Raw genomic sequence first — 10127 nt, 5'->3', positions numbered from 1 at the left:
CAACCCCCCACCCACAGTGCACACAACCCCCCACCCACAGTGCACACAACCCCCCACCCACAGTGCACACAACCCCCCACCCACAGTGCACACACCCCCCCACCCACAGTGCACACACCCCCCACCCACAGTGCACACACACCCCCACCCGGCGTGCACACACCCCCCACCCGGCGTGCACACACCCCCCCACCCACAGTGCACACACCCCCCCACCCACAGTGCACACACCCCCCCACCCACAGTGCAAACACCCCCCACCCACAGTGCAAACACCCCCCACCCACAGTGCAACACCCCCCACCCACAGTGCACACACCCCCCACCCACAGTGCACACACCCCCCACCCACAGTGCACACACCCCCCACCCACAGTGCACACACCCCCCACCCACAGTGCACACACACCCCCACCCACAGTGCACACACCCCCACACAGTGCACACACCCACACAGTGCACACCCCCAACAGGAGTGCACACACCCCCCACCCACAGTGCACACACCCCCCCACCCACAGTGCACACACACCCCACCCACAGTGCACACACCCCCCACTCGCGTGCACACACCCCCACCCACAGTGCACACCCCCCCCACCCGGCGTGCACACCCCCCCCCCCCCACCGCGTGCACACACCCCCCACACCCACAGTGCACACACCCCCCACCCACAGTGCACACACCCCCCACCCACAGTGCACACACCCCCCACCCACAGTGCACACACCCCCACCCACAGTGCACACACCCCCACCCACAGTGCACACACCCCCCCCCCCACCCCCCCCACAGTGCACACACCCCCACCCACAGTGCACACACCCCCCACCCACAGTGCACACACCCCCCCCCCACCCCCCCCACCCACAGTGCACACCCCCCCCACAGTGCACACACCCCCACCCACAGTGCACACACCCCCCACCCACAGTGCAACACCCCCACCCACAGTGCAAACACCCCCCACCCACAGGGCACACCCCCCACCCACAGTGCACCACCCCCCACCCACAGTGCACACACCCCCCACCCACAGTGCACACACCCCCACCCACAGTGCACACACCCCCCACCCACAGTGCACACACCCCCCACCCACAGTGCACACACCCCCCACCCACAGTGCACACACACCCCCACTCGGCGTGCACACACTCCCCACCCACAGTGCACACCCCCCCCACCCGGCGTGCACACCCCCCCCCCCCCACCCGGCGTGCACACACCCCCCACACCCACAGTGCACACACCCCCCACCCACAGTGCACACACCCCCCCACCCACAGTGCACACACCCCCCACCCACAGTGCACACACCCCCACCCACAGTGCACACACCCCCACCCACAGTGCACACACCCCCACCCACAGTGCGCACACACCCCCACCCACAGTGCACACACACCCACACCCACAGTGCACACCCCCCCGCCCACAGTGCACACAGCCCCCACCCACAGTGCACACAGCCCCCACCCACAGTGCACACACCCCCCACCCACAGTGCACACACCCCCCCACCCACAGTGCACACACCCCCAACCCACAGTGCACACACCCCCCACCCACAGTGCAAACACCCCCCACCCACAGTGCAAACACCCCCACCCACAGTGCAAACACCCCCCACCCACAGGGCACACCCTGTGCAAAAACTCCCGTATCTGAAGGCAGACCCAGTCTACAGCGTTGAGTAAGACATAACATCTGAGAAACATACTGAAATGGCACGTTCTACACATTGCTTTTCCCCATTAACAGGTGATAATATGACCCTCATGTCTACATGTACTCCACTGACCTACCGTTTCAGAACTTTCAGAATTTGAGAAATTGTTTTAAGTCTTAGATTTGAAGCCAGATTTCTGTCATTCTTATATTAAATTTACGGAAAACCAGCTCCAGACTGTATGTAAGGAGTCCTGTAGCTCAGTGGTTAGAGGCCTCGCAGGCGAGAGGACCTGGGTTCGATTCCTGGGCAGGGCGAAATGTTGGTCAAGTTTTCTTACTCCACGCCCGTTTACCGAGCAGTAAGTAGGAACCTGGTTGTTAGTCGATTGGTGGATCGACTTTCACCCACAAAATATACAGTCAATTCACTTTACAGTATAATCTGTGAAGTGCTTTGAGACATCTCAAGGACATGATAAGGCGCAATATCAAATGCAAGATTATTAAGAATTTGCCAAATTCTAGACATCTGAAATGTTATCTTGATGGAGCAAATCTAGATATATTTGGAATTATATCCCCAAAGTACATACCTTCTTTCCCTAACTGCCTGTTGCTCACCACATCACAACCAAAATGGTTCCTCCATCTTTACAGCTTCTGCAAAAGTTTGGCTCTTTATCCCATTAATTGACCTAAAAAGTGCTCATCTTATTAACCTCCCAAACCTTCCACATCCATAGAATTCCGTAATCATCGATCTCACATTACCATTGGCGTTCCACACAGTCCTTAGTTCATCAGGATTTATAATCAAAGGCAATGATCCAGGAGAGTTCCGTTCCACTATTCCAATGACTGTCCAACTGCATATCACAATGATGTCCAACCACATTCACCTCAACATTCACTCACCACTTTTACTCGATTCACCTCCACAGCTTCTAGAAAAGTAGGGTTTGTCCGCTTCCACTTTACTTCCCCGTATTATCCATATTCTACATCATGTTCATCAAATTCACGAATCTTCTATTATGGTTCTCCAACCCACTCCAGTGCCGTTAGTTACATTACCGGGATGGCCCACTACCTCACGGTAATGTACTTGTATCGACACGATTCATTCCATTGCTCCACTTGAATATAGCCAAGTTATCAACCAATCCTCCATGGTCGTGCTTATTCTCCCAGGCAAATTTTCTCCAATAAAGTTATTCTACTGTCCTGCATCTTCTAATCCAACTGCGTTACTATATAACGTACCGCTAGGTATCTTCTACTCCTAATCATTCTCCCCAGTATTTACTCTCATATCACAATTCCTATTGATCCTTTACTTCGGATCCTCCAACCCACTTTTCAAGAGATCACCATCTCCATTACCTTCTTCTGTTGTAGCAAACGCAATGCGCCAAACGGATTCTACTTCAGGATTTAAAAGCTGGTCCTCGATCTCTGCCCCCGCAAAATGTTCACCAATTGCACTCACATGTCTCACAATGGGATCCAATTTAACTCATCTCCATAGGAAGTAATCTACCACCGTAACCAAGTTTGTAAACCCAAGAATGTCCTACTCATTAGCCTGAACATTAATGGTGGTTCTGCATGAAAGGCAACATTCAAAGCATTCCATCTCCCGAGCTTTCTTTTTACACAGCATTATGGTTCTCCAACCCACTACCCAAGAGCCTCAATGCAAGCAGACACTCTCATTCCAGGTTTATTGCCCCATAATAAGGGTTCATCTCTGAATCCCATCATACGCCATTTTCTCCAATGAGAAAATAATGGAGGATTTTCTTCTGCAAGATCGTCGCTTTTTAAAAAAAGTCCACGTAAGTTTGAAGAATTAACAATAACAAACGTATATATGCAGCGCCTTTCGCATCAGGAGGACGTCCCAATGCGCTTGTTATATTTAGTCTAGCCTCAAATTCCAAACTATTTTCTTTGGTCGAAGTGAACCAAAGACGCTCACCTGTAGGTGGGCACAGTGTGTTCTGAATACTCGGTCTATTGCATTTGCACATCTCACAATTAAACCACAACTTCAACGTTCTCCGTCCAGTCGCGTCATTTCCCCAAGATCGTTGTTATAACCACACCAATAAGTGTATCATGATGTGCCTTCAAGTCTTTAGAATAACGTTTTAATCATCGGAATAATTATGAGGTTTAATTTCCTTAACTTTGTTTCACTTTATCAAATCGTTCCTTAAAAAATATCTAAAATTAATTTTAAAAAAACATCAACGCGTGAAAAAAAGTAGAAGCAGTCAGAAGGCAGAGTCAAATAAACACACACACACACTAAGGTCCTTTAAATGAAATTGCAAAGAAACAATAAACAGACACAATATTGGTAAATGTACAACCCATTCAAATAGAACGTATTCTTCAAAATACAATTGTTTTTAGAGTTTCTCTGGCACTAGTGTTAAAAGTTCCGTTCGTTCATCATTTATTGCGACAAAAGCAGCCGACATTCGTCCGAAATGGTAAACAAATCTCAAAAAACATTTTCGCAGTAAATACAGCAGTTACATGATCGAATTTCAACTACCACGTACATCGTTTCTGTAAGTGATGGAAAAGAAACGTTCAATTTCATCCTCCGAGAAACAAATGAAGATTGAGCCAAGAGCGCCCCCTAGTTATTAATGCTTCACTCTGCACAGAGCTCTTAAGAATATTTCCCACTCATGCTTTGACTTCCACGTGTTCTTAATTTGCCGCGCTTGAACAAGAAATCTATATTTTGGTCTATTCTAATTTCAGGCGTGAGCAATACCACACAAAAACAATCTTAACATGAATTGGAAAAAGCGACCAAGGGAATGGATTTTCGACATTCATTATCAGCACTGATTTTGGATCAGTCTCATCAATGTTCATTTCGCTATCTGAACGGTACGGTACGGCATGATTTGCCAACGTGTTTGTGGGGAGAACATCACGTCAGATTACACCGCACCCCATCATCTTAATAGTCGAGATTGTAACGTGCGAATTTAAGTTAATTCCAACACCACTCTGTTCCAAAACGTCAAAAGGTAGTTACAAATTGACCTAGTCCTTAGATTGGTCTCGAATCAAGTTAATTATCCTTTTGCAATTATCTATTTAGCCAATGCCACCCCTATGGGAAACGAAAAATCAATCACCAACTGCTTAAACGGATCTGGAACAAACTATCAGGTCCGTTTAAGCAGTTGGTGATTGTTATGAACTAATTTCATAACAAACCGTTGATACTTTGGGTGAAACTATCATCGGCATGCTACAAAGAAAGACTAACTAAAACATCTAAAATGTTTAGAACACGTATTAGAAAATACCAATCTTATGGCGATTAATAGAAGAGCTAAAATAGGCTCCACGCGTTTAGTCTACTCGCACTACATATTGAATTGAAACCTTTTTGGTTGTCAGTTGACTCATAAATCTCTAATCCATCTGCAAGGATACAACTGTGGTCAAACTACTGCGCTGAGCATCAATGTGCATTTGGCACAGTTTCAAACCCGACTTCATTCAAATACCCTCTGTTGGCGAACCATAGCTCCTGGGAATCAGCTGTTTGTTATTGAATGCCCTGTGTGTGTTCTGCAATCGCTTCCAGTCGGAGTTAACAGGTTGTGCCACTGAAGTCATGTAGAAATAATACATGTCGAAATAATAAGCGCCCAAATGGCCCTGAATAAACAGATTCCTACCTGAATGAAGGCTACCCGGACCCATTGCAATTTCCCAAGGCTTACAACAGTTTAGAATCAACAACTTGAGTGTATTTATGTGGGCAGCGTTTCGAGAGATTAACAGCGACGTCGCTTGATTTTCGAATAAGGTTCTGTTGGTTCATTGCTGTTCCTGAGAATTTAACATCATTAAAAGCCACATTGGCACAACCCGCCAACACAGCTCGTCAATGAAATGCTTTATTTACAAGGAACTAGCTTCGGGTCGATTATTTTTGCCTGGATCACGATTGGTCCACGTCACCTCCTTTGGATCTGGTACAAAGGCACCATTGTGGAATGACTGGTATTCCACAGACATTCTCCAGAAGATGCAGAGATACTGGGAATGGGCTGGGCCCAATAAGCCAAACTTACTGCTTCACTGGTGAGACGCATTCAAAATTCTGACTAAGATCACATACAGCAAATCCATAAAACGTGTCAGGTCTTACGAAAATGCTGCATTGGGTATAGACACGTTGAACGGAGTGAAAGTTACCTACCTATCCAAATGCGACAGTTTTCCAATTAAAATACTACAGTAATATACAAATCAAATCCCGTCCAGTTATTTTTTTAAGAAAAATAAAGATTCATAATGTAACACAACATCCAAAAAGAGAGACGGGCGATCGATTGCATGTCGTCAGCTTTATGTAACTTTTTTTTCTTGAACATTCTTCATGAATTTGGATATAGTCGACCGTGGTTCCATCTCAGCTTAAGGAAGGTTTGGCTTTCGCTGTCAACATAATGTTCTTGGCAACGTTTTCAAATAACAACCGTCTCCGGTTTTTTTTAATGAACACATTTAAAAAAATCCCGTGTAGCATTCAGATGTTTGTGTGAACATTTCCTGTTTTTGCATCAGTCACCGGTTAGGAGTGCGGTACTGAGAAACATCCCACAGTTTCCTTATTAGCTCACCCGACAATTCAAAGCTCATATTCCGCGTGACATCTGGTAAACATCCAAGTGCGGTTAAACAGGGTACAGTAATCGCTGTCTTTTAACCACAATCCGGCGCCGAGGGCTCCTATATTTCGACTTTACTGTCAACCCGGAACCGACTGGTGATTGACTGTAACTACAGACAGGAAGCGCGAGCCCCACAGCGATCACATCAGCGCCACACACCGGTTTGTGACAGTGACACTGATTGTCCTCTTGTGTGATTGTCGGGCAGATGGTTTCACCAGTTTCACCTCTCACACAACAACAACATTGTACACAACGTTACTTTAACATTTTAAAAAACGTTTTTCGCTTCTCCCTTAAAAACAAGTCACCTGTGCAACCTCCTGACCACCTACCAACCTGCTGCTCGCCCCCTCTGCCCAGCAGGCTCTGGCCTGCTTCATGTCCCCCACCTTGCTGGCTCCACCATTGGCCTTCAGCCACTCTGCCCCCACCCTCTGGAACTGCATCCCACAGTCCCTCAACCTCACCCCCTCCCTTGCCTCCTTCAGGATACATCTAAAGATCCTCCGCTTCAAACGTGCCTTCGGTCACCCTCCTTCACCCCCACCCTCCTCGATCTCGACCCCCAGCTCGGGTCAGAAACACTGATGTCCAGCACTTTAGGAGGTCCTCCCAACGTGACAGGCACTACACGAGTGTCATTTGTTGTTGATCTGGCAGCTTGCTGTATGCAAATTCTGACGGGTTTGCCTTCAAATGAACAGTCACTACAGTCTACGATAATCACTTTAAAGTGTGTGGGAAATTATTGTGAGCTATAGGCAATGCCGGACTCTGACAGTAACAATAATCACTGATTTTGCAGAAAAGATTGACACTGGTTGAGGAGGGCGGGGCGGGGGGAGGGGGCGGGGCGGGGGAAGGGGGCGGGGCGGGGGGAGGGGGCGGGGCGGGGGGAGGGGGTGGGGCCGCTTCATTGTGATTGGCGGAGCGCAGTTCAGGCGGTGCCCAATGGGAGTGAGGCTCGACGCCGCCGCCGGATGAAGACCAACTGCCGGGCGGCCATGACAGAGCGGGAGCCACTCCCTTTGCACGGGCTCGGTCAACACCGCCATCTTTAATGGTTGCTGCTGCTTCTAACTGTAACCTCGACACATTTCAAAAGTGCTTTTCAATAGCAATCCAATGGTAAATAAAGGACATGAGGCTTCAGTGGGTGTAACTGTTTTGTCGATGTTTTGTGGGTTTTAACCTGATTCCCTGTTTGTGTTTCAGGGCCAAGCGGTCAGGGCAGTGGTGAGGTGAGCTTCAGCACTTGGCGCTGTCAAGGCGGATTGTGTCTAAACCAAAGTGCCGCCATTTTGTGTTGGGCTGTTGGCTGTTGGGGATTGTGGGAGCGGCAGGCGGGGCAGTGCCGGAGCTGGCCGCCGGGTGGCGCTGTGACTCAGCAGTCAATACAGTGAGCGATACAGCGCCAAACGCACATTCATATGTGCACATCAACGTCACAGCCCAAAAGCAGCACAAAAAGGCACATCCCAAACCCCCAACCAAACCCTAAACAAACCCGGTAAAGTAAAAAGTCTCGGGCAACTGTGCAGGGAGCAGCCGGAGAGGGGATCGTGCGCCTCACAGCCCAGATTGGTGTCTCCACCCATCGCCAGGATGAGCAACATCCAGCCCTTGGTTTTACAGCTTGATGTCTCTTCCCCCACTCCGTGAGTACCGGCAGTGCGGGCAGTGTGTGCGTGTGTGTCTGTGATGAGCTGCGGGACGGACTGAGCCGCGGAAACCGGGGTTTAAATCGATCTGTTTAAATTTTAATGTTAAACAAAAGTTGGCCCGGAAGTTAATGGCGGGATGTGACTATGGCTGTGAATGTTCGTGTTACTGTCGTTTGATAAACAGTTCCATCTGTTTGGGGCCATATCCGCCTACTGGGGAGAGTCGGAATTAAAGGCAGACCTACGTGTCTACATCAGCGGGAGCTGTGGCCGTGCGGTTGTAGACGAAGCTGAGCCATGAAGATTGAGCAAACGCAGGGCTTTATCTCAGTAACCTAGAATATATATATATATATATGTATAATAACACATAGCCCATAGCATTTGTCTGTGAAAGTGAAAAGTGTATGTTGTATTATTTAAAAGGAACTTGTACTCCTGAATTTAGGAACTGTGTTATACCCTCAACTCCCGGGTGTTTAGAGCAAAGGGCGGACAAAGTAAAACATGTATTTGGAGCCGTTATGTGACACCCTATAACAGCTGCTGTCACTGGTGGTGTTCCCGTGCGTTAATGTGCGACATCTTTGTGGTGTCATTATTGAGACTTGTTTTTAAGGGAGAAGCGAAAAACGTTTTTTAAAATGTTAAAGTAACGTTGTGTACAATGTTGTTGTTGTGTGAGAGGTGAAACTGGTGAAACCATCTGCCCGACAATCACACAAGAGGACAATCAGTGTCACTGTCACAAACCGGTGTGTGGCGCTGATGTGATCGCTGTGGGGCTCGCGCTTCCTGTCTGTAGTTACAGTCAATCACCAGTCGGTTCCGGGTTGACAGTAAAGTCGAAATATAGGAGCCCTCGGCGCCGGATTGTGGTTAAAAGACAGCGATTACTGTACCCTGTTTAACCGCACTTGGATGTTTACCAGATGTCACGCGGAATATGAGCTTTGAATTGTCGGGTGAGCTAATAAGGAAACTGTGGGATGTTTCTCAGTACCGCACTCCTAACCGGTGACTGATGCAAAAACAGGAAATGTTCACACAAACATCTGAATGCTACACGGGATTTTTTTAAATGTGTTCATTAAAAAAAACCGGAGACGGTTGTTATTTGAAAACGTTGCCAAGAACATTATGTTGACAGCGAAAGCCAAACCTTCCTTAAGCTGAGATGGAACCACGGTCGACTATATCCAAATTCATGAAGAATGTTCAAGAAAAAAAAGTTACATAAAGCTGACGACATGCAATCGATCGCCCGTCTCTCTTTTTGGATGTTGTGTTACATTATGAATCTTTATTTTTCTTAAAAAAATAACTGGACGGGATTTGATTTGTATATTACTGTAGTATTTTAATTGGAAAACTGTCGCATTTGGATAGGTAGGTAACTTTCACTCCGTTCAACGTGTCTATACCCAATGCAGCATTTTCGTAAGACCTGACACGTTTTATGGATTTGCTGTATGTGATCTTAGTCAGAATTTTGAATGCGTCTCACCAGTGAAGCAGTAAGTTTGGCTTATTGGGCCCAGCCCATTCCCAGTATCTCTGCATCTTCTGGAGAATGTCTGTGGAATACCAGTCATTCCACAATGGTGCCTTTGTACCAGATCCAAAGGAGGTGACGTGGACCAATCGTGATCCAGGCAAAAATAATCGACCCGAAGCTAGTTCCTTGTAAATAAAGCATTTCATTGACGAGCTGTGTTGGCGGGTTGTGCCAATGTGGCTTTTAATGATGTTAAATTCTCAGGAACAGCAATGAACCAACAGAACCTTATTCGAAAATCAAGCGACGTCGCTGTTAATCTCTCGAAACGCTGCCCACATAAATACACTCAAGTTGTTGATTCTAAACTGTTGTAAGCCTTGGGAAATTGCAATGGGTCCGGGTAGCCTTCATTCAGGTAGGAATCTGTTTATTCAGGGCCATTTGGGCGCTTATTATTTCGACATGTATTATTTCTACATGACTTCAGTGGCACAACCTGTTAACTCCGACTGGAAGCGATTGCAGAACACACACAGGGCATTCAATAACAAACAGCTGATTCC

This window comes from Callorhinchus milii, unplaced genomic scaffold (assembly GCF_018977255.1).
Source record: "Callorhinchus milii isolate IMCB2004 unplaced genomic scaffold, IMCB_Cmil_1.0 Scaffold19, whole genome shotgun sequence".
Lineage (NCBI taxonomy): Eukaryota > Metazoa > Chordata > Chondrichthyes > Chimaeriformes > Callorhinchidae > Callorhinchus > Callorhinchus milii.
This window is presented reverse-complemented; position numbering follows the sequence as displayed.